The sequence below is a fragment of the Pseudophryne corroboree genome, chromosome 1, assembly GCF_028390025.1.
Source record: "Pseudophryne corroboree isolate aPseCor3 chromosome 1, aPseCor3.hap2, whole genome shotgun sequence".
Classification (NCBI taxonomy): Eukaryota; Metazoa; Chordata; class Amphibia; order Anura; family Myobatrachidae; genus Pseudophryne; species Pseudophryne corroboree.
The window spans coordinates 111,299,136-111,325,334 of NC_086444.1; positions in this window are offsets into that span (position 1 = coordinate 111,299,136).

The window sequence follows — 26,199 nt, forward strand, 5'->3', positions numbered from 1 at the left end:
AAACCCCTCCCTTTGTTGTGACACAGGAACCAGGACTATGCCCTGGTCCTGACATCATTTTTTAATTACCATTATCACTGCTTTTCTTTCTGGAAGAAAAGCTGGCAAAATCGATTAAAAAAATCGGCATGGAGGAACGCTTGAACTTCAGTTTGAACCCCTGGGACACTATTTGTAAAACCCAGGAATCCAGGCCAGATTGACTCCAACCTTGGCTGAACAGTTTTAAAAAACGTGCCTCCACCCGAGCGACCTCCCGCGAGGGAGCCCCAGTGTCATGCTGTAGACATGGCAGAAGTAGGGGGTAGACTTCTGTTCTTGGGAACCTGAAGCCGTTGTGGATATCTTTCCGTCTCTTCCCCTACCTGCCAAGACGGGGAGACCTCTTGCTGTACTTACTGGGCCGAAAGGACTGTATATGAGGGTGACCTTTTTTGCCGGTGCAGGTGCAGAGGGCAAAAAGTGTTGACTTACCTGCGGTAGCCACCTAGACTAACGCCTCCAGTCCATCGCCAAGAAAGGCATCCCCGTTATATGGGAGAGCTTCCATATATCTCTCGGAATCTGCATCCGTGTTCCACTGGCGAAAATCACAATGCCCGCCTAGCCGATATCGCCATGGTAGCGGCTTGTGAACTCAAGAGTCCAATATCTTACGTTGCCCTTAGCATGTATGCGGCAACTTCTTAGATATTCCCTACCTTAAGGAGTATCTTATCTTAATCAATCGTGTCAATATCTGATTATACGCTTTCTGACCACTTTCCCATAGCGCGACTCACCCACGCGCAAGCAATAGTGGCCTGAGCAGCGTAGCATTTGCAACATAAAATTTTAACGTAGATTTCACCTTTCATCTGTCGGCTCTTTTAGTGAAGTCGTGCCAGGTGCAGGGAGAAATACCTTCTTTGTCAACCTGGACAGTGTACTGTCTAACCTAGGGGGTGAGTGCTGGGAAAGAATACATTAAACTTGTGGAGGGAGTCTTATTTGAGCTCTTTTCCTGGAGCCCCTATCGTCGACACAGGACTCAGAGGCCGTGTTGGCAGTAACAGTCATAACATTTGTAAATGGACTTTACGGGACCCAGGGAGGGTCGCCTGCAGAAGGGAGAACAGAATGCCGACAACATATCTTCTACATATTCAGCATGCAGCATTAGATACAGCCTTATCTAATCTCTCATTGATAGAACGCATACTACTACGTATATCATTCACCATGCAGGCTCTTGGTGTGCCGGTAGTGCCACCACCTTACGACTCTGCGTCCCCAAACAGTTTCCTCCTTGAAGGAACTCCCTTCCTCAGATATGTCACCCACGTGTATCATCCACACCTCAGGACACCGGGACTAATAGGGGACAGACCTCTGTCAGAGGGACACAAAATTGATCAGCCAGCTCACACCCCAATGCAACACACAAGCTGTGAAATATCATAAAACAGAACTGCAGCGCTTTAATAACATAACATGACACAATATAAGCATCATATACATCGCCCCCCTTCCTTTTTTGCACCCTGATACTAGTCAGTAGTGAAGGGAAGACCAGCGTTCCTCCTGAGGAGAAATATGGTGCTGAGTAGTGTGCTGGTTTAGTGAGGAAGAAGCCCCCGCCCCCACAATGGCACGCTTCTCCCGCTCTGAAGTAAATAATTAATTAAATAATTAATTTCACTGGCGGGGGTAGGACAGTGTGTTTGTATGCCCCTTTGCCAAACCAAGTGTTTTTACAGCCCAGCGCGCCCTGCTGTGGGTTGTGAGGAGGAAGGTCCGCCCCAATGGCGCGCTTCATCCCACTTTTTGTCACTGATATTTACACTGGTGGGGGTCCGGACAGTGCCCAGGCACTCAGTCCGTTGTTGCCAGTTAAAATATATGAGGTATATATGCTGCCCCGCCCCCCCCCCCCCACGCCTTGCACCCTGTAGTGCCACTGTGTGTGGGAGCATGGCACGCAGCGCGGCCGCTGTACGGTACCTCAAAGCCATCACTGAAGTCTTCTTTTATCTTCTACACACCTGTGTTCTGACTTCTGGCTCTGCAAGGGGGGTGACGGCGGGCTCTGGGAACGAGCATCTAGGCGTACCTAGCGTTCAGGCCCTCAGGAGCTAATGGTGTCCTGTAGCCAAAGAAGCAGAGCCTTGAATCTCACAGAAGTAGGTATGACTTCTCTCCCCTAAGTCCCACGAAGCAGGGAGACTGTTGCCAGCAGTTCTCCCTGAAAATAAAAAACCTAACATAAGTCTTTTCAGAGAAACTCAGTAGAGCTCCTCAGAGTGCATCCAGTCTCACTGGGCACATATTCTAAACTGGAGTCTGGAGGAGGGGCATAGAGGGAGGAGCCAGGTCACACCCTTTGAAAGTCTTAAAGTGCCCATGTCTCCTGCGGTTCCCGTCTATACCCCATGGTTCTTGAAGTGTCCCCAGCATCCTCTAGGACGTATGAGAAATTATTTTATGATTCCCAACGAATGTATGTTCATTGTTCATTTGTGATTCTAATTATTCTTCATCTGTGATTCAAATTGCTTGTCTTTTGCATACTAGATTATCTTTTGTGGTGTGGACTGTAGTGAATTGTACATTCCTGTTCTTCTGGTATGCCAAATTCTTCTTTTTGTGATTTCCAACCAAGCAACGTCCCTTAATCAACCAATCATCCTAAATCCAAAGTTCATTGCAGATCAATAAAAAGACTTCGTATTGGAATTGCTGAATCACCTCTGATTCATATCAATCTATTCTACCTCTCTGAGCATGGTACTACGAGACAAGGTACGGGGAACAACATTTCAGGGGAAAGGTCCTTCAGATAGCCACCCAACACCTGTGATGTCTCTCTCAAGCACTTAGACATACCTGCCAACCCTGGGGGTGTTACACAAACAGGAATGCAGAACCTTCAATCAGTGCACTGGAGCAGAGAGTTGCTGCTAGAAAGAAGAGACAGAGGCCCTCATTCCGAGTTGTTCGCTCGCAAGCTGCTTTTAGCAGCTTTGCACACGCTAACCGCCGCCTACTGGGAGTGAATCTTAGCATAGTAGATTTGCGAACGAAAGATTAGCAGATTTGCGAATAGACAGTTCTTAGCAGTTTCTGAGTAGCTCGAGACTTACTCTGCCACTGCGATCAGTTCAGTCAGTTTCGTTCCTTGTTTGACGTCACAAACACACCCAGCGTTCACCCAGACACTCCCCCGTTTCTTCAGACACTCCCGCGTTTTTCCCAGAAACGGCAGCGTTTTTTCGCACACACCCATAAAACGGCCAGTTTACGCCCAGAAACACCCACTTCCTGTCAATCACACTACGATCACCAGAACGAAGAAAAAACCTCGTAATGCCGTGAGTAAAATACCTAACTTAATAGCAAATTTACTTGGCGCAGTCGCACTGCGGACATTGCGCATGCGCATTAGCGACTAATTGCTCCGTTGCGGAAAAAAAATAACGAGCGATCAACTCGGAATGACCACCAGAAGCCTTTTACTGTGAGGTGGAAGTTTGTACATAGCATACCTCCCAACATGACCCTCTCCAGGAGGGACACAATGCTCTGTTTCTGGACTTTTCTCTTATACCCCTTTCACACCGCAGCTTATACCCGGTATTTTGCCGTTTTAACTGGCTTCCTAAACGGGTCAAGCTGCGATGTGAAAGGGTCCCCTTCAATTTACCGTTTTCAAAATACCGGTATTTTGAAACGGTAAAAAAGAAGGGTCCTACCCGTTTCAGTCCCATTTCACTGTGCAGTGTGAAAGGGTCTGAAACGGTATTTGCAAGCCCCAGCAGGTCATAGTCTGTCTTCATGTGTGATGTCAGCAGCCACAACCAGGAAACAGCTTGGAAAACACAGGAGACATGTGAGAGTGGCTTTATAAACGTTTAAACGGGAAAAACATGGAAAAAAATGGCGTGGGGTCCCCCCTCCAAAGCATAACCAGCCTCGGGCTCTGCGAGCTGGTCCTGGTTCTAAAAATGCGGGGGGAAAATTGACAGGGGATCGCCTGTATTTTTAAAACCAGCACCGGGCTCTGCGCCTGGTGCAAAAAATACGGGGGGACAAAAAGAGTAGGGGTCCCCCGTATTTTTTACACCAGCATCGGGCTCCACTAGCTGGACAGATAATGCCACAGCCGGGGGTCACTTTTATACAGTGCCCTGCGGCCGTGGCATTAAATATCCAACTAGTCACCCCTGGCCGGGGTACCCTGGGGGAGTGGGGACCCCTTCAATCAAGGTGTCTCCCCCCCCCCAGCCACCCAAGGGCCAGGGGTGAAGCCCGAGGCTGTCCCCCCCATCCATTGGCTGCGGATGGGAGGCTGATAGCCTTGAGTAAAATGACAGAATATTGTTTTTTCCAATAGTACTACAAGTCCCAGCAAGCCTCCCCGCAAGCTGGTACTTGGAGAACCACAAGTACCAGCATGCGGGAGAAAAACGGGCCCGCTGGTACCTATAGTACTACTGGGAAAAAAATACCCAAATAAAAACAGGAGACACACACCGTGACAAGTACAACTTTATTACACACTGCCGACACACATACATACTTACCTATGTTGACACGCCGACTGCCACAGTCTCCGACGATCTGAGGGTACCTGTGAAAAAAATTAAACTCACCTGCCAGTGTCCAGAGATAATCCTCGTACTTGGCCAAAAAAAAAAAACACGAACACCCGAACCACCGGACTGAAAGGGTTCCCATGTTGACACATGAGACCCCTTTCCCCGAATGCCGGGACATCACGTGACTCCTGTCACTGAGGTCCCTTCAGCCAATCAGGAAGCGCTACTCCGTGGCGCTCACCTGATTGGCTGTGCGCGTCTAAGCTCAGACAGCGCATCGCACAGCTGCCTCCATTACTTGCAATGGTGGGAACTTTGCCGTCAGCGGTGGGGTTACCCGCGGTCAGCCGCTGACCGCGGGTGACCGCACCACTAACCGCAAAGTTCCCACCATTGAATATAATGGAGGGAGCTGTGCGATGCGCTGACAGCTCAGACGCGCACAGAGCCAATCAGCAGAGTGCAAGGACGTTGCGCTCGCTGATTGGCTTACGAGATCTTTCAGTGACAGCAGTCACGGGGGGGTCTCTCTGCATTCGGGGAAAGGGGTCCCATGTGTCAACATGGGACCCCTTTCAGTTCGCTGGTCGGGTGTTCGTTTTCTTTTTTTGACAAGTGCGTGGATTTATCTCTGGACCATGGATCAGGTGAGTATAATTATCTTTTATTTTCAGGTACCCGTGGATTCTACTTGGAGAAGAGGACCGACTGCTTCGTGTCAACATAGGTAAGTATGTGTGTGTCGGCAGTGTGTAATAAAGTTGTACTTGTCACGGTGTGTGTCTCCTGTTTTTATTTGGGTATTTTTCCCCCAGTAGTACTACAGGTACCAGCGGGCCCGTTTTTCTCCCGCATGCTGGTACTTGTGGTTCTCCAAGTACCAGCTTGCGGGGGAGGCTTGCTGGGACTTGTAGTACTATTGGAAAAAACAATATTCTGTCATTTTACTCAAGGCTATCAGCCTCCCATCCGCAGCCAATGGATGGGGGGGACAGCCTCGGGCTTCACCCCTGGACCTTGGGTGGCTGGGGGGGTGGACCCCTTGATTGAAGGGGTCCCCACTCCCCCAGGGTACCCCGGCCAGGGGTGACTAGTTGGATATTTAATGCCACGGCCGCAGGGCACTGTATAAAAGTGACCCCCGACTGTGGCATTATCTGTCCAGCTAGTGGAGCCCGATGCTGGTGTAAAAAATATGGGGGACCCCTACTCTTTTTGTCCCCCGTATTTTTTGCACCAGCACCAGGCGCAGAGCCCGGTGCTGGTTTTAAAAATACGGGGGATCCCCTGTCAATTTTTCCCCCGCATTTTTAGAACCAGGACCAGCTCGAAGAGCCCGAGGCTGGTTATGCTTTGGAGGGGGGACCCCACGCCATTTTTTTTCTGAATTTTACCATTCCATCTAAAAAAAAAAAAAAAAAAATTTTTTTAAATATATAAATAATACTTGTGCCTCCAAAAAAGACAAACCAAGTACCTAATCCCTTCTAATATAAATAGATATGCTTCAAGCTGCTGGGTTCCATCGTACGACTATCCAAATTATTAATAATGTGTGGGCCAGAAAAGTCCATTTATAAAGACAACCACTGTTTTCTATGGGTGAAACGGGTTCAGTGTGAAAGGTACCAAAATGGTAATGAAATGGTAATTTACTGGTTACAACATGAGATGTGAAAGGGGTTTAACTGCTCAGACCCGTTTTAAGAACCGTTTCAAATACCATTTCAAAAGCAGGTTTTGCGATGTAAAAGCAGCATTAATGTATGATTGTCTGCACCTGTGTTGAACAGGTTAATGGATAAGAAAGGTGTTTCAGCACAGGTGATGGCAATCATAAATTAAGAGGGAAGTCCAGGAGCAGAGCATTCTGTCCCTCCTGGAGAGGGTCATGTTGGGAGGTATGTACTTAGAAAGTGCAGTTCTGTCTCCTACTGCTTCTATTATGTTTGTGTATTTATTTATTTATTTATTTATTAATTTATTATGGGATGTTTAACTTTTCCTGACCGCTTATTTTATTTCTATTAGTTAAATATGTTTCATACAGCCTGTTCTATAGACCAGTCTAATTCAGTGATCACAGCAGAGCCGGCCTTAGGTATAGGCAAACTAGGCAAATGCCTAGGGCATTTGGTATGCTTAGGGGCACCAGCAGCTTCTGCTGATTAAAATGATATGCGGCATGCCTATATTCTGTGCGTGACTGTGGCTGTATCTGCATACGAAATGCTACGTTGCAGTGTATTCCTGGAAATCACTGCAATGTAGCATTTCGTATGCAGATACAGTCGCAGTCGCACACAGAATATAGGCATGCTGCATATCATTTTAATTAGCAGAAGCTGCTTGTGCATCCTAGCCACATAGTAATGCAAATAAGATGCATTTTCATAAACAAAAGGCACCCGATGTTAGCAGAGCTGCCAGCTGACTCATGCTAGGCATCTCCTGCAGAACTAGCGGCGGTGCTAATGTGGGAATATGTCCTGTTTTACAGGACACATTCCAGCTGCAGCAGCCAGGGCGCCTGTGTCCCCTGCGGGACAATGTCTCTGACAGCGCGGGGTCAGCTTGTCTGTCCCCAGCGCCTGTCAGTGTGTGGCGGCGGCGGGTGTCCGGTGCAGGGATTACCTTCTTCCCTGCACCGGACCAGAGACTGCAGGGGCATTTGAATCTTAGCGCCCTCCGGGAGCCAATCGCGGCTCCCGGAGCGGCAGCCAATCGGAGAGGGGCGCGGCGAGCCAATCGGCACTCGCCGCGTCATAGGCCCCGCCCCCGGCGTCTGACGTCAGACGCCGGGCGGGAGCCTGAAGGAAGGACGGCGCGCAGGAGCGCGAGGAGGAGAGACGCCGGGCGGGAGCCGAGAACACCGCACGCGCGGAAGAGCGCGAGGAAGAAGAGATCGTGGTCGGAGTTCGGGTGGCCGCGGAAGAGGCCTGAAGACGTCCAGCGGCAGGAAAATGTCCAGCGGCGGCGGCGCCGCTGGCCAGGACGGGCCAGCGGCCGAAGATCGAAGAAGAGCGGCGGAGAGGTCACCAGGGGTGGGAAGAAAAGAGCTGACGAAGCTCCCCCCTGGTGCCTTTCCCAGCGGGTCAGGTAGGCCCTTTTCAGGTGCCCCTGTACCCGCTCCTCCCTAGACCACCGGGTGTTCGGGCAATAGGCCCGTGGGCACAGTCAGGCCCTCCCGGCCTGTGGGCATGTAGTCGGGCCCTCCCGGCCCGTGGGCATTTAGTCGGGCCTCCTGGCCCGTGGGGCATGTAGTCGGGCCCTCCAGGCCCGTGGCCAAGATAGGCAGGCACTAGGCCTGGGGGCACAGGTTGGGCACTAGGCCCATAAGGATAGTCAGGCCACCGGCCTGTGGGACGGTTAGGCGGGCATTAGGCCCGAGGGGCATATCAGGCAATAGGCCTGTGGGGCATTAGAGGGCATTAGGCCCTAGTGTATTCTGGCCAACTAGGGTAACATAAGGTGACCCTGGGCGCTTGGCCCAGGTCACCCAACGGGTGACAAGTTAGGCGGGCACTAGGCCCGTGGGTGAAGTCAGGCCTCCGGCCTGTGTGTAGTCAGGGGGGGCGCTAGGCCCAGTGGGTAAGTGCCCCCGAGGTGAATAAAGGTGGTACTGGGCACTAGGTCCAGGCCACCCTGAGGTGTTAGGTAGGCAGGTCCGCTTGACCTGAGCCCCCGGAAGTGAACAGGAGGTGGGCAGGCTGTGTGGCGTCCACCCCCCAGAGTGTAGGTAGGGGTCTAAAGGAATCGCACTGTTTGATGTACTCTGATGTGTATTGTTACCGTGCAGGGCATAGTGTTGTTTAGAGTTTGTGCATAGTTTGTGTTGCACCACCCACACTTGAGCCAGTTTGAGGGCTTTGTTTATGTAGTTAGTGTAGCGGATGCACACTAGGTTAGAGTGAGGCCCTGCACGGCTGTTTCTCTCTTTGCCTCCTTACAGGGACCTGTAAGTGGAGAAGATCGGAGTACAAGACGTAGGACGGTGAGTAACATCTGTCTGTGTGTTCCTTCTGTGTGTCCCTATCTGTCTCCCTTCCTTCAGGGCGAACGGTGAGCCTTGCACGCCGGTGCAAGGTAGAATTTCCACCTGGTGCGAGAGTGCCAATAGGTGAAATTCGGGCTCTGAGGCGGACGCCTGGGATGACCCTCACCTAGCCCGAAAGAACTTTGGGACCGGGTGGCTGCAGAGCCTGTGTGTGCGCTCTGCGAGGCGAGAGGACATGCGCTTCCCGATTGTCCGTGGAATGAAGACCGGATGATTGCGGATGGTCGCGCCCAGAGATGGGAGGAGGAAACCAGGGAAATGGAGCGGAAGGCCTTGCTTGAAGCTAGTTCGCAGGTGCCCATTTCCTCTGAGCCAGAACCAACGGGTGAAGATTCCCCAGTGAAGGAGGTGGACCAGGAACCCGTCTTGGAGAAGGTGGCAGTGGCCCTCCCTTGTTGGAAGTGTCGGCGACCAGGACATGCGGCCAGTGAGTGCCCCTGGGAAGATGCCGCGGACCTACTCTGTCCCAAGAAAGTGACCCCAGTAACGAAGGATCCTTTCCCGCATCAGGCGGAGGTGGACGACTGGGAAGAGAAGAAACCACGCTGTGAAGAAAGGCGTGAAGACCCAGTGACGAGGATGTCCGGAATCTCCCCGCGTTGGAACCGTCCACGACCAGGACGTGCGGAACAGGTGTGTCCTGGGTACCTAGAGATGCCAGCGGAAGCGAAGGAGTACGCTGAGGAATTAGAGATACCAGCGGAAGAGAAGTACGCTGAGGAAGCAGACGTACCAGCGGAAGAGACTAAGTACGCTGAGGAGGAAAATGATACCCCAGTCCAGATATCGGAGGAGGACTCGGACTACGGTGAGCTGTCCGCCGACGAATCCCTCCAAGAACAGATGGAGGACGACTCTGGCATCGGAAGCGCCGACGAGAGTGACTGGCAGGATCGGGTGGAGTCGTGCTCCCAGTTGAATGCCCTCCGTGAAGAGGGGGAGGTAGTCCTGGAGCAAGAATACCTGCCGGAAGTGCCGAAATGGACGGACGTACGGGGACAGGATCGTGATGCCGTGGGAGGACCCGTTCCAGAGGAAGACATAGGACCTTTGGAGATGCCCCACGAGGAAATGCGACATGTGGTGGCTGTTGCCCGGGAGGAAACGGATGCCCCGGAGGATTCCGCTGTTGGGTGGTGGTCGATACCACACCCGGAAGACAGGGACGAAGCCACAGACGATATCGAAGGTCAAGAGTGGGTGACTGTTGCCCCCGTGGAAGAAGATTCCCCATGGTGGCCAACGTCGAGCGACCGTGAGGAGATGCCACTCCCCCAGAGGATCCGCCGATGGAGGTCAGGACGTAAGAGGAACCCGGAGCTGGAGGAGGAAGGATGTGGGGTCACAGCTGGTCCAGGCTGGGCCCCCGAATGCACCCTCGCCGGAAGGACCTTGGAATTCCCTGACCCGCGGACGATGGACGTCGTGGAGATCTTTGTAGGGACTACAAAGGAAAAAGGGGGGGGAAATGTGGGAATGTGTCCTATTTTACAGGACACATTCCAGCTGCAGCAGCCAGGGCGCCTGTGTCCCCTGCGGGACAATGTCTCTGACAGCGCGGGGTCAGCTTGTCTGTCCCCAGCGCCTGTCAGTGTGTGGCGGCGGCGGGTGTCCGGTGCAGGGATTACCTTTTTCCCTGCACCGGACCAGAGACTGCAGGGGCATTTGAATCTTGGCGCCCTCCGGGAGCCAATCGCGGCTCCCAGAGCGGCAGCCAATCGTAGAGGGGCGCGGCGAGCCAATCGGCGCTCGCCGCGTCATAGGCCCCGCCCCCGGCGTCTGACGTCAGACGCCGGGCGGGAGCCTGAAGGAAGGACGGCGCACAGGAGCGCGAGGAGGAGAGACGCCGGGCGGGAGCCGAGAACACCGCGCGCGCGGAAGAGCGCGAGGAAGAAGAGATCGTGGTCGGAGTTCGGGTGGCCGCGGAAGAGGCCTGAAGACGTCCGGCGGCAGGAAGATGTCCAGCGGCGGCTGGACGCGGCGAGGCGACGGCGGCGCCGCTGGCCAGGACGGGCCAGCGGCCGAAGATTGAAGAAGAGCGGCGGAGAGGTCACCAGGGGTGGGAAGAAAAGAGCTGACGAAGCTCCCCCCTGGTGCCTCTCCCAACGGGTCAGGTAGGCCCTTTTCAGGTGCCCCTGTACCCGCTCCTCCCTAGACCACCGGGTGTTCGGGCAATAGGCCCGTGGGCACAGTCAGGCCCTCCCGGCCTGTGGGCATGTAGTCGGGCCCTCCCGGCCCGTGGGCATTTAGTTGGGACTCCTGGCCCATGGGGCATGTAGTCGGGCCCTCCAGGCCCGTGGCCAAGATAGGCAGGCACTAGGCCTGGGGGCACAGGTTGGGCACTAGGCCCATAAGGATAGTCAGGCCACCGGCCTGTGGGACGGTTAGGCGGGCATTAGGCCCGAGGGGCATATCAGGCAATAGGCCTGTGGGGCATTAGAGGGCATTAGGCCCTAGTGTATTCTGGCCAAATAGGGTAACATAAGGTGACCCTGGGCGCTAGGCCCAGGTCACCCAACGGGTGACAAGTTAGGCGGGCACTAGGCCCGTGGGTGAAGTCAGGCCTCCGGCCTGTTTGTAGTCAGTGGGGGCGCTAGGCCCAGTGGGTAAGTGCCCCCGAGGTGAATAAAGGTGGTACTGGGCACTAGGTCCAGGCCACCCTGAGGTGTTAGGTAGGCAGGTCCGCTTGACCTGAGCCCCCGGAAGTGTACAGGAGGTGGGCAGGCTGTGTGGCGTCCACCCCCCAGAGTGCAGGTAGGGGTCTAAAGGAATCGCACCGTTTGATGTACTCTGATGTGTATTGTTACCGTGCAGGGCATAGTGTTGTTTAGAGTTTGTGCATAGTTTGTGTTGCACCACCCACACTTGAGCCAGTTTGAGGGCTTTGTTTATGTAGTTAGTGTAGCGGATGCACACTAGGTTAGAGTGAGGCCCTGCACGGCTGTTTCTCTCTTTGCCTCCTTACAGGGACCTGTAAGTGGAGAAGATCGGAGTACAAGACGTAGGACGGTGAGTAACATCTGTCTGTGTGTTCCTTCTGTGTGTCCCTATCTGTCTCCCTTCCTTCAGGGGCGAACGGTGAGCCTTGCACGCCGGTGCAAGGTAGAATTTCCACCTGGTGCGAGAGTGCCAATAGGTGAAATTCGGGCTCTGAGGCGGACGCCTGGGATGACCCTCACCTAGCCCGAAAGCACTATTTTTCTCGGGGTCGGAGGGCGTTTCGGTCCACAGTTAGGAGGACGGCACTCAGCAATCTCCTTCCTCCTAGGTCATCGTGTCCGGGTCCGACGGAAGATTTGCCAGGTCCGTTGAAGGTTCCGGTACCTGAAGGTGAGAGAGCGGCGCCTGGTGAGTACCGAAAATACACCTGCACGGCAGCAGGCACCACCACACGCGCAGCCGCACCTCTCACACTAGGGGGCACCAGCCAAAATCTTGCCTAGGGCATCATATTGGTTAGGGCCGGCACTGGATCACAGACTGCTTTGCAGAGCAGAGCAGCAGTGATCACAGGATCTCCCAGCTGCCCCACCCGCCTGCGAGACACTGCGACCCGTGGAGGGACAACGGGACAGTGTCCGAATAGCGGGACTGTCCCGCTGAAATCAGGACAGTTGTGAGGTATGTAAAAAGGGGTGTAGTACGGTATGCCGGCGCTCGGGCTCCCGGCGACCAGCATACCGGCGCCGGGAGCCCGACCGCCGGCATACCGACAGTGTGGCGATCGCAAAGGAGCCCCTTACGCGCGCCACACTATTGTATTCTCCCTCCAGGGGGGTCGTGGACCCCCACGAGGGAGAATAGCTGTCGGTATGCCGGGTGTCAGGATTCTGGCGCCGGTATACTGTGCGCCGGGATCCCGACATTCGGCATACTGAAGACCACCCTGTAAAAAGGCCAGTGTATGTATTAATGGCCAGGGTTGGTACTAGGGGCCTAATTCAGAGTTGATCGCAGCAGCAAATTTGTTAGCAGTTGGGAAAAGCCCTGGGGGTCATTCCGAGTTGATCGCTCGCTAGCAACTTTTTGCAGCCGTGTAAACACATAGTCGCCGCCCACAGGGAAGTGTATTTTAGCTCTGCAAGTGTGCAAACGCTTTTGCAGCTGAGCACTACAAAAACAGTTTGTGCAGTTTTTGAGTAGGTCTGAACTTACTCAGCCCTTGTGATCACTTCAGCCTGTCCGGTCACGGAATTGACGTCAGACACCCGCCCTGCAAACGCTTGGACACGCCTGCATTTTTCCAACCACTCCCTGAAAACGGTCAGTTGACACCCATAAACGCCTTCCTCCTGTCAATCTTCTTGTGATCGGCTGTGCAAATGGATTCTTCGTTAAATCCATTGCTCAGCAATAATCCACTTTGTACCCGTACGATGCGCCTGCACATTGCGGTGCATACGTATGCGCAGTTTTACCGTGTTTTGACCTGATCGCAGTGCTGCAAAAAGTTGCTAGCGAACGATCAACTCGGAATGACCCCCACGTGCACTGCAGGTGGGGCAGATATAACATGTGCAGAGAGAGTTAGATTTGGGTGGGGTGTATTCAAACTGAAATCTAAATTGCAGTGTAAAAATAAAGCAGCCAGTATTTACCCTGCACAGAAACAAAATAACCCACCCAAATCTAACTCTCTCTCTGCACATGTTATATCTGCCCCACCTGCAGTGCACATGGATTTGCTCAACTGCTAACAAATTTGCTGCTGCGATGAGCTCTGAATTACCCCCATGGTTCTTCCACTGCTCCACAGACTCCCACACTTGCTCCAGTGTTCCGCAGAGTGGGAGATTGTGCATTGCATTTGCAAACCCCCCTCTAGAAATTCTGTGTTTGCCCCTGCTCCCTAAGGACCAGCAATATACATATTGGGAGTCATTCCGAGTTGATCGCTAGCTGGCGATGTTCGCTGCGTAGTGATCATTTAAAAAAACGGCAAAACTACACATGCATATGGGGCGCAATGCGCATGCGCGGCGTACGGGTACAAAGAGCGTCGTTGTTTTGCACTGCTTCTAGCGACGATTCCATTTGCACAGCCGATCGCAAGGAGATTGAAAGGAAGCGGATGTTTGTGGGTGTCAACTGACCGTTTTTTGGGAGTGTTTGGAAAAACGCAGGTGTGTTCAGGCGTTTGCAGGGGTGGTATCTGACGTCAATTCCGGGACCTTCGTCGCTGCAATCATCGCACAGAATAAGTAACTACAGGGCTGATCTTGTTCTGCACATAATGTGTTTGTACACGCTCGGCTGCACATGCGTTCGCACACTTGCAAAGCGAAAATACACTCCCCCGTGGGCGGCGACTATGCGTTAGCACGGCTGCTAAAAGTAGCTAGCAAGCGATCAACTCGGAATGACCCCCATAGTCACACACATATCTGCCTCTCTTTGCTCCCTTTCTCCCACACATGGGACAGCAGTATATAGACTTCTACCTTTACAGCTTTGACACTCTCAACAGTGTGTTCTCAGATGCAGCCCACTCCTCTCCTACAGGGATGGCTCCTCTAGCCACACTGCTCCAACCAGGGGCGTTTCAACAGAGGAGGGGGCGTACCTCCGGGTGGGCCCCCTCCTCTGTACAGCGCTGTAGACTCCGGCATTGTGCCGGAGTCTACTGTGCATGCGCAGTTCTCCGGAAACATGGCGCCCGCCATGATCCAGAGACCAATTTGGCTACTGCGCATGCGCGGTGGCCATTTTGGCGGCAATCTCTGCCGTGACCGCAGTGCCCAACGCTGCGGAATGCATCAAAGTTTGGGATGCATCAAGTGGCGTATAATAACGCTGTATGCTTGAAAAGAATCAAAAAGGGCAGCTCTCGTGATAAGAGAGGTCAATGGTGATGCCAAAATGCTGGCTCCTCTGCAGTAATAGGAGACGGGTGCTGCAGTGTGACATTGCACTTGGCTCCTGTCACTGAGAAGAACCCAGCAGTGCAGGCAGACCAGTCCTCAGGGGCATCTCATCATCTTCGTGGATGCTGGGCAAGCCTCTGAAGTGATGTAATTCGGGGTCTTTCTGTGAAGCCACACCCCCAGATTGAGGAAAACCGGGATTTACTACGAAGGCATGCCCCTTTATAGTAGAGATGAGCGGGTTCGGTTTCTCTGAATCCGAACCCGCACGAACTTCATGTTTTTTTTCACGGGTCCGAGCGACTCGGATCTTCCCGCCTTGCTCGGTTAACCCGAGCGCGCCCGAACGTCATCATGACGCTGTCGGATTCTCGCGAGACTCGGATTCTATATAAGGAGCCGCGCGTCGCCGCCATTTTCACACGTGCATTGAGATTGATAGGGAGAGGACGTGGCTGGCGTCCTCTCCATTTAGATTAGAAGAGAGAGAGAGATTGACCTGATTTACTGGAGCTTAGGAGTACTGTAGAACTGTAGAGAGTGCAGAGTTTACTAGTGACTGACCACAGTGACCACCAGACAGTGCAGTTTTATTTAATATATCCGTTCTCTGCCTGAAAAAAACGATACACAGTGACTCAGTCACATACCATATCTGTGTGCACTGCTCAGCCCAGTGTGCTGCATCATCTATGTATATATCTGACTGTGCTCAGCTCACACATCTTATAATTGTGGGGGAGACTGGGGAGCACTGCAGTGCCAGTTATAGGTTATAGCAGGAGCCAGGAGTACATATTATTATTAAAATTAAACAGTGCACACTTTTGCTGCAGGAGTGCCACTGCCAGTGTGACTGACCAGTGACCTGACCACACTGACCACCAGTATAGTTAGTAGTATAGTATACTATATTGTGATTGCCTGAAAAAGTTAAACACTCGTATCTGACTGTGCTCAGCTCACACATCTTATAATTGTGGGGGAGACTGGGGAGCACTGCAGTGCCAGTTATAGGTTATAGCAGGAGCCAGGAGTACATATTATTATTAAAATTAAACAGTGCACACTTTTGCTGCAGGAGTGCCACTGCCAGTGTGACTGACCAGTGACCACCTGACCACACTGACCACCAGTATAGTTAGTAGTATAGTATACTATATTGTGATTGCCTGAAAAAGTTAAACACTCGTCGTGTGACTTCACTTGTGTGGTGTTTTTTTTTTTATTCTATAAAAAACTCATTCTGCTGACAGACAGTGTCCAGCAGGTCCGTCATTATATAATATATACCTGTCCGGCTGCAGTAGTGATATATATATATTTTTTATATCATTATTTATCATCCAGTCGCAGCAGACACAGTACGGTAGTTCACGGCTGTAGCTACCTCTGTGTCGGCACTCGGCAGTCCGTCCATAATTGTATACCACCTACCCGTGGTTTTTTTTTCTTTCTTCTTTATACATACATACTACTACTACATCTCTTTATCAACCAGTCTATATTAGCAGCAGACACAGTACAGTACGGTAGTCCACGGCTGTAGCTACCTCTGTGTCGGCACTCGGCAGTCCGTCCATAATTGTATACCACCTACCCGTGGTTTTTTTTTCTTTCTTCTTTATACATACATACTACTACTACTACATCTCTTTATCAACCAGTCTATATTAGCAGCAGACACAGTACAGTACGGTAGTCCACGGCTGTAGCTACCTCTGTGTCGGCACTGGGCAGTCCGTCCATAATTGTATACCACCTACCCGTGGTTTTTTTTTCTTTCTTCTTTATACATACATACTACTACTACATCTCTTTATCAACCAGTCTATATTAGCAGCAGACACAGTACAGTACGGTAGTCCACAGCTGTAGCTACCTCTGTGTCGGCACTGGGCAGTCCGTCCATAATTGTATACCACCTACCCGTGGTTTTTTTTTTCTTTCTTCTTTATACATACATACTACTACTACTACATCTCTTTATCAACCAGTCTATATTAGCAGCAGACACAGTACAGTACGGTAGTCCACGGCTGTAGCTACCTCTGTGTCGGCACTGGGCAGTCCGTCCATAATTGTATACCACCTACCCGTGGTTTTTTTTTCTTTCTTCTTTATACATACATACTACTACTACATCTCTTTATCAACCAGTCTATATTAGCAGCAGACACAGTACAGTACGGTAGTCCACGGCTGTAGCTACCTCTGTGTCGGCACTGGGCAGTCCGTCCATAATTGTATACCAACTACCCGTGGTTTTTTTTTCTTTCTTCTTTATACATACATACTACTACTACATCTCTTTATCAACCAGTCTATATTAGCAGCAGACACAGTACAGTACGGTAGTCCACGGCTGTAGCTACCTCTGTGTCGGCACTCGGCAGTCCGTCCATAATTGTATACCACCTACCCGTGGGTTTTTTTTCTTTCTTCTTTATACATACATACTACTACTACATCTCTTTATCAACCAGTCTATATTAGCAGCAGACACAGTACAGTACGGTAGTCCACGGCTGTAGCTACCTCTGTGTCGGCACTGGGCAGTCCGTCCATAATTGTATACCACCTACCCGTGGTTTTTTTTTCTTTCTTCTTTATACATACATACTACTACTACATCTCTTTATCAACCAGTCTATATTAGCAGCAGACACAGTACAGTACGGTAGTCCACGGCTGTAGCTACCTCTGTGTCGGCACTCGGCAGTCCGTCTATAATTGTATACCACCTACCCGTGGTTTTTTTTTCTTTCTTCTTTATACATACATACTACTACTACATCTCTATATCAACCAGTCTATATTAGCAGCAGACACAGTACAGTACGGTAGTCCACGGCTGTAGCTACCTCTGTGTCGGCACTCGGCAGTCCATCCATAATTGTATACTAGTATCCATCCATCTCCATTGTTTACCTGAGGTGCCTTTTAGTTGTGCCTATTAAAATATGGAGAACAAAAATGTTGAGGTTCCAAAATTAGGGAAAGATCAAGATCCACTTCCACCTCGTGCTGAAGCTGCTGCCACTAGTCATGGCCGAGACGATGAAATGCCAGCAACGTCGTCTGCCAAGGCCGATGCCCAATGTCATAGTACAGAGCATGTCAAATCCAAAACACCAAATATCAGTAAAAAAAGGACTCCAAAACCTAAAATAAAATTGTCGGAGGAGAAGCGTAAACTTGCCAATATGCCATTTACCACACGGAGTGGCAAGGAACGGCTGAGGCCCTGGCCTATGTTCATGGCTAGTGGTTCAGCTTCACATGAGGATGGAGGCACTCAGCCTCTCGCTAGAAAAATGAAAAGACTCAAGCTGGCAAAAGCAGTAGCACCGCAAAGAACTGTGCGTTCTTCGAAATCCCAAATCCACAAGGAGAGTCCAATTGTGTCGGTTGCGATGCCTGACCTTCCCAACACTGGACGTGAAGAGCATGCACCTTCCACCATTTGCACGCCCCCTGCAAGTGCTGGAAGGAGCACCCGCAGTCCAGTTCCTGATAGTCAGATTGAAGATGTCAGTGTTGAAGTACACCAGGATGAGGAGGATATGGGTGTTGCTGGCGCTGGGGAGGAAATTGACCAGGAGGATTCTGATGGTGAGGTGGTTTGTTTAAGTCAGGCACCCGGGGAGACACCTGTTGTCCGTGGGAGGAATAGGGCCGTTGACATGCCTGGTGAAAATACCAAAAAAATCAGCTCTTCGGTGTGGAAGTATTTCACCAGAAATGCGGACAACAGGTGTCAAGCCGTGTGTTCCCTTTGTCAAGCTGTAATAAGTAGGGGTAAGGACGTTAACCACCTCGGAACATCCTCCCTTATACGTCACCTGCAGCGCATTCATAATAAGTCAGTGACAAGTTCAAAAACTTGGGCCGACAGCGGAAGCAGTCCACTGACCAGTAAATCCCTTCCTCTTGTAACCAAGCTCACGCAAACCACCCCACCAACTCCCTCAGTGTCAATTTCCTCCTTCCCCAGGAATGCCAATAGTCCTGCAGGCCATGTCACTGGCAATTCTGACGAGTCCTCTCCTGCCTGGGATTCCTCCGATGCATCCTTGCGTGTAACGCCTACTGCTGCTGGCGCTGCTGTTGTTGCTGCTGGGAGTCGATGGTCATCCCAGAGGGGAAGTCGTAAGCCCACTTGTACTACTTCCAGTAAGCAATTGACTGTCCAACAGTCCTTTGCGAGGAAGATGAAATATCACAGCAGTCATCCTGTTGCAAAGCGGATAACTGAGTCCTTGACAACTATGTTGGTGTTAGACGTGCGTCCGGTATCCGCCGTTAGTTCACAGGGAACTAGACAATTTATTGAGGCAGTGTGCCCCCGTTACCAAATACCATCTAGGTTCCACTTCTGTAGGCAGGCGATACCGAGAATGTACACGGACGTCAGAAAAAGACTCACCAGTGTCCTAAAAAATGCAGTTGTACCCAATGTCCACTTAACCACGGACATGTGGACAAGTGGAGCAGGGCAGGGTCAGGACTATATGACTGTGACAGCCCACTGGGTAGATGTATGGACTCCCGCCGCAAGAACAGCAGCGGCGGCACCAGTAGCAGCATCTCGCAAACGCCAACTCTTTCCTAGGCAGGCTACGCTTTGTATCACCGCTTTCCAGAATACGCACACAGCTGAAAACCTCTTACGGCAACTGAGGAAGATCATCGCAGAATGGCTTACCCCAATTGGACTCTCCTGTGGATTTGTGGCATCGGACAATGCCAGCAATATTGTGTGTGCATTAAATATGGGCAAATTCCAGCACGTCCCATGTTTTGCACATACCTTGAATTTGGTGGTGCAGAATTTTTTAAAAAACGACAGGGGCGTGCAAGAGATGCTGTCGGTGGCCAGAAGAATTGCGGGACACTTTCGGCGTACAGGCACCACGTACAGAAGACTGGAGCACCACCAAAAACTACTGAACCTGCCCTGCCATCATCTGAAGCAAGAAGTGGTAACGAGGTGGAATTCAACCCTCTATATGCTTCAGAGGTTGGAGGAGCAGCAAAAGGCCATTCAAGCCTATACAATTGAGCACGATATAGGAGGTGGAATGCACCTGTCTCAAGTGCAGTGGAGAATGATTTCAACGTTGTGCAAGGTTCTGATGCCCTTTGAACTTGCCACACGTGAAGTCAGTTCAGACACTGCCAGCCTGAGTCAGGTCATTCCCCTCATCAGGCTTTTGCAGAAGAAGCTGGAGGCATTGAAGAAGGAGCTAAAAGGGAGCGATTCCGCTAGGCATGTGGGACTTGTGGATGCAGCCCTTAATTCGCTTAACAAGGATTCACGGGTGGTCAATCTGTTGAAATCAGAGCACTACATTTTGGCCACCGTGCTCGATCCTAGATTTAAAACCTACCTTGGATCTCTCTTTCCGGCAGACACAAGTCTGTTGGGGTGCAAAGACCTGCTGGTGACAAAATTGTCAAGTCAAGCGGAACGCGACCTGTCAACATCTCCTCCTTCACATTCTCCCGCAACTGGGGGTGCGAGGAAAAGGCTCAGAATTCCGAGCCCACCCGCTGGCGGTGATGCAGGGCAGTCTGGAGCGACTGCTGATGCTGTCATCTGGTCCGGACTGAAGGACCTGACAACGATTACGGACATGTCGTCTACTGTCACTGCATATGATTCTCTTAACATTGAAAGAATGGTGGAGGATTATATGAGTGACCGCATCCAAGTAGGCACGTCACACAGTCCGTACTTATACTGGCAGGAAAAAGAGGCAATTTGGAGGCCCTTGCACAAACTGGCTTTATTCTACCTAAGTTGCCCTCCCACAAGTGTGTACTCCAAAAGAGTGTTTAGTGCCGCCGCTCACCTTGTCAGCAATCGGCGTACGAGGTTACATCCAGAAAATGTGGAGAAGATGATGTTCATTAAAATGAATTATAATCAATTCCTCCGCGGAGACATTGACCAGCAGCAATTGCCTCCACAAAGTACACAGGGAGCTGAGATGGTGGATTCCAGTGGGGACGAATTGATAATCTGTGAGGAGGGGGATGTACACGGTGATATATCGGAGGATGATGATGAGGTGGACATCTTGCCTCTGTAGAGCCAGTTTGTGCAAGGAGAGATTAATTGCTTCTTTTTTGGTGGGGGTCCAAACCAACCCGTCATATCAGTCACAGTCGTGTGGCAGACCCTGTCACTGAAATGATGGGTTGGTTAAAGTGTGCATGTCCTGTTTATACAACATAAGGGTGGGTGGGAGGGCCCAAGGACAATTCCATCTTGCACCTCTTTTTTCTTTTATTTTTCTTTGCGTCATGTGCTGTTTGGGGAGGGTTTTTTGGAAGGGACATCCTGCGTGACACTGCAGTGCCACTCCTAGATGGGCCCGGTGTTTGTGTCGGCCACTAGGGTCGCTAATCTTACTCACACAGCTACCTCATTGCGCCTCTTTTTTTCTTTGCGTCATGTGCTGTTTGGGGAGGTTTTTTTGGAAGGGACATCCTGCGTGACACTGCAGTGCCACTCCTAGATGGGCCGGGTGTTTGTGTCGGGCACTTGGGTCGCTGAGCTTAGTCACACAGCTACCTCATTGCACCTCTTTTTTTCTTTGCGTCATGTGCTGTTTGGGGAGTGTTTTTTGGAAGGGCCATCCTGCGTGACACTGCAGTGCCACTCCTAGATGGGCCAGGTGTTTGTGTCGGCCACTAGGGTCGCTTAGCTTAGTCATCCAGCGACCTCGGTGCAAATTTTAGGACTAAAAATAATATTGTGAGGTATTCAGAATAGACTGAAAATGAGTGGAAATTATGGTTTTTGAGGTTAATAATAATATGGGATCAAAATGACCCCCAAATTCTATGATTTAAGCTGTTTTTTAGGGTTTTTTGAAAAAAACACCCGAATCCGACAAAAAAAATTCGGTGAGGTTTTGCCAAAACGTGGTCGAACCCAAAACACGGCCGCGGAACCGAACCCAAAACCAAAACACAAAACCCGAAAAATTTCAGGCGCTCATCTCTACTTTATAGTACAATTCGCCCCTTTTTGGATGTGCATAGGCAACCATCGACAGCCATCCATTTTGTGGGGTATGGGGGCCGCAGGCCAATCAAATAAGCAGAGTGGAACTTAGCAGTGTTCCTTGCCTCATTCATCATAGAAAAAAATCTAAACCCATCACTGACAGGCAGAGAATCTCCATCCACCGATGGTAAAAACCATGGTGGTCATTCCGAGTTGTTCGCTCGCAAGCTGCTTTTAGCAGCTTTGCACACGCTAAGCCGCCGCCTACTGGGAGTGAATCTTAGCTTATCAAAATTGCGAACGAAAGATTCGCAATATTGCGAAAAGACTTCTCTGTGCAGTTTCTGAGTAGCTCGAGACTTACTCTTCCACTGCGATCAGTTCAGTGCTTGTCGTTCCTGGTTTGACGTCACAAACACACCCAGCGTTCGCCCAGACATTCCCCCGTTTCTCCAGCCACTCCCGCGTTTTTCCCAGAAACGGCAGCGTTTTTTCGCACACACCCATAAAACGGCCAGTTTCCGCCCAGAAACACCCACTTCCTGTCAATCACACTCCGATCACCAGAACGAAGAAAAAACCTTGTAATGCCGTGAGTAAAATAACTAACTGCATAGCAAATTTACTTGGCGCAGTCGCAGTGCGAACATTGCGCATGCGCATTTAGCGGAAAATCGCTGCAATGCGAAGAAAATTACAGAGCGAACAACTCGGAATGACCACCCATGTACAATCGTGGCTTCCATACCTTACAGAGTCCTCTGTCCATAGTTCTGTATAATTAACATCAGGGCTGCTGGTTATTTGGGGATACAAAGCTGTTTCCACAAAGTAATGTTTCCAGTATTGCATTTGCTAACTGTAATTTCCTTATTGCAGCTTCAGTTATTGCGGTGTGCATCTAGTAACATATCACATGTACAGTCACAAAGCCAAGCAAAGCTCCGTCCGTGTTCCTGTCTCCGATCAATCAGTGACCTGCAGTCAGGGTACTCAGGGTAGACCAGGCCTCACCTGTCATACTCCAGTAAACTTATTAGAATAATACAAAGAACATATTTATAACTTAGAAATATCATCTTCGTATTATTCATATCAATTTTATAGTCTAAACTCACTACCAAATCCTATATGAGTGCAGCGGCAGCTGCAGCGCCGACCATATAGTGGAGGAGGGAACCGCGTTCCGATATACAGTTGCAAGAAAAAGTATGTGAACCCTTTGGAATTTCCTGGATTTGTGCATAAATTGGTCATAAAATGTGTTCTGATCTTCATCTAAGTCACAACAATAGACAAACACAATCTGCTGAAACTAATACCACACAAACAATTATATGTTCTCATGTTTTTATTGAACACACCATGTAAACATTCACAGTACAGGGTGGACAAAGTATGTGAACCCCTAGGCTAATGACTTTTCCAAGAACTAATTTGAGTCAGGAGTCAGCCAACCTGGAGTCCAATCAATGAGACGAGATTGGAGGTGTTGGTTAAAGCTGCCCTGCCCTATAAAAAACACACACCAGTTTTGAGTTTGCAATTCTCAAGAAGCATTGGGGGTAATTCCAAGTTGATCGCAGCAGGAAATTTTTTAGCAGTTGGGCAAAACCATGTGCACTGCAGGGGAGGCAGATATAGCATGTGCAGAGAGAGTTAGATTTGGATGGGTTATAGGGTTTCTGTGTAGGGTAAATACTGGCTGCTTTATTGTTACACTGCAAATTAGATTGCAGATTGAACACACCACACCCAAATCTAACTCTCTCTGCACATGTTAAATCTGCCTCCCCTGCAGTGCACATGGTTTTGCCCAACTGCAAAAAAAATTCCTGCTGCGATCAACTTGGAATTACCCCTATTGTCTGATGTGAACCATGCCTCGCAGAAAAGAGCTCTCAGAAGACCTACAATTAAGAATTGTTGACTTGCATTAAGCTGGAAAGGGTTACAAAAGTATCTCTAAAAGCCTTGATGTTCATCAGTCCACGGTAAGACAAATTGTCTATAAATGGAGAAAGTTCAGCACTGTTGCTACTCTCCCTAGGAGAGGGGCGTCCTGTAAAGATGACTGCAAGAGCACAGCGCAGAATGCTCAATGAGGTGAAGAAGAATCCTAGAGTGTCAGCTAAAGACTTACAGAAATCTCTAGCACATGCTAACATCTCTGTTGACGAATCTACCATACGTAAAACACTAAACAGAAATGGAGTTTATGGGAGGATACCACGGAGGAAGAGACTGCTGTCCCAAAAAAAACATTGCTGCACGTTTGAAGTTTGCAAAAGAGCACCTGAATGTTCCACAGCACTACTGGCAAAATATTCTGTGGACAGATGAAACCAAAGTTGAGTTTTTTGGAAGTAACACACAACACTATGTGTGGAGAAAAAAAGGCACAGCACACCAACATCAAAATCTCATCCCAACTGTGAAGTATGGTGGAGGGGGCATCATGGTTTGGGGCTGCTTTGCCCAGTCAGGGTCCTGACCTCAACCCGATTGAGATGCTGTGGCATGACCTCAAGAGAGTGATTCACACCAGACAACCCAAGAATATTGCTGAACTGAAACAGTTTTGTAAAGAGGAATGGTCCAAAATCCCCCCTGACCGTTGTGCAGGTCTGATATGCAACTATAGGAAACGTTTGGTTGAGGTTATTGCTGCCAAAGGAGGGTCAGCCAGTTATTAAATCCAAGGGTTCACATAGTTTCTCCACCCTGCACTGTGAATGTTTACATGGTGTGTTCAATAAAAGCATGAGAACATATAATTGTTTGTGTGGTATTAGTTTCAGCAGACTGCGTTTGTCTATTGTTGTGACTTAGATGAAGATCAGAACACATTTTATGACCAGTTTATGCACAAATCCAGGAAATTCCAAAGGGTTCACATACTTTTTCTTGCAATTGTATGTAATATATGTGCTGGTTGGTTTCCTCAGGGATTGGCAGCACTGTGAGTATAAGGCACCATGCGGCACCCAGAACTCAGCATAAGGTATCATACTTCTTCTAAACCCACGCCAGGCTCCTGTGAAATTAGCCAAAGGGAGTCTGGGGGCGGGCGTAGAAGGAGTGTGATGCCTTATGTTGAGACCCGGGATTGTCGCATGGCGCCTGATGTATACAGTGCTGCCGATCCCTATGGGTGAAGGTATCAGCCAGCACATATATTACATACATCGGAACATGTATGTTTATATAGGCTACATGGTTCCCACGTGAAATAAATAGGCATCAAAATAAACTGATTTGGCACATAATTTCAGCTACAACATGCCAAACAGCTGTAGATTGGAAGAAACCCACTGCACCCTCATTGCAAACAGTACTCTCTCGTACATGGTACATTCACAAAATGGAGTACATGACAAGCTTAATTAATCACTCCGTCTCTTCATTTGGCAGAGTGTGGGGTCCATGGATGGCTTCCCAGAATGTTCAGTCTCCTTTTCTCTGAAACTGCCCAGACCTGGTATTAGTTATTGTTACGCCCTCTTCCGCCCTCCGAGGTCCTGCCTATGGTGGCCCATCCAGGGATCGGAATCGGCGGAATCCCGGGATTTAGGCCCAAAAATGGCCGGGATTCAATCCCGGGATTGGAAGCTCCAATCCCGGGATTGGAAGCTCCAATCCCGGGGATTGAGGGATCAGCGTTGAGCGTCCACAGGACACTCAAACGCTGGCCGGCTTCCTCCTTCCGGGTCCCCTGTGCAGCGTGAGAGGTCACGCTGCGCTGTCAGCTGCTGGTGGGAGCCGCCAGCAGCATTCACATGATGTTCCCCTCTCGCCCGCCCCCGGTATATGGTGAGTTATATGTGCGGGGCGGGGTGGGGCGAGGGGGCAGCCACCTAGGTAAAAGCCAATCCCGGGTATCCCAGGAATCCCGGGATTGGCCATTTTTCAATCCCGATACGCAGGATTGAAACAATGGCCCGGGATTGGCTTCCCTAGTCCAGCTCCAAGGATACTATCTTTTTCTCTATATCTTTTTTCTCCTTTCTTTTTTCTTTCTCTTGCAGCTTAGATAAGCTGAAGGCTGCATAAGCCTGAGGCCATATAAGAGCCCAATTTTTTGTGATTGGTTGTTTGTGACTAAGCAGTTGCTAGGCAGATCAGTGTGTTCTTCGGTATTTTTCCTATAGGATTATAGGGCTGTCCATCAAGGGTTTAGGGGTTGGTCTTGGAATAATATATAAGCCATGGTCATGTGCCTCAGACTTCCTCTTGCCATTTTGGAATGCTCTCCCGCCCGCCCTGACTATATTTTTTCCTGCATCTTGTCTTTCTCGGTGGGCTCTTGACAGCCAGATTGGCGGGAAGTCGCTACCAACCAGCGGTCAGATGGGCATAAGTGGTCATTGTGGGGCACCCTCTTTAGAAGGACGGCAGGTGTGTCCTTACCTTGCGGTTGGACATTTAGACGTTCCCCTGCGGGAACCGAACGTTTGCCAGAGAAAAGAGTGGTGAGGCCAGCACAATGCGGGTTATGCAGGGAGGAGGCGGGGTTTGGGTACTCCCCTCCTTGGTGGTTGGATTTCATCCAAGGGACTGGAGCTGGTGTCTGGTAGCGACGGGTCCTTTGCCATCCTCCAATCTAAAATCAATTCAATTACAATTATAGTTTAAAGAACAGGTCAGCGATCAATAAATATCGTCTGACCTTTAACTACA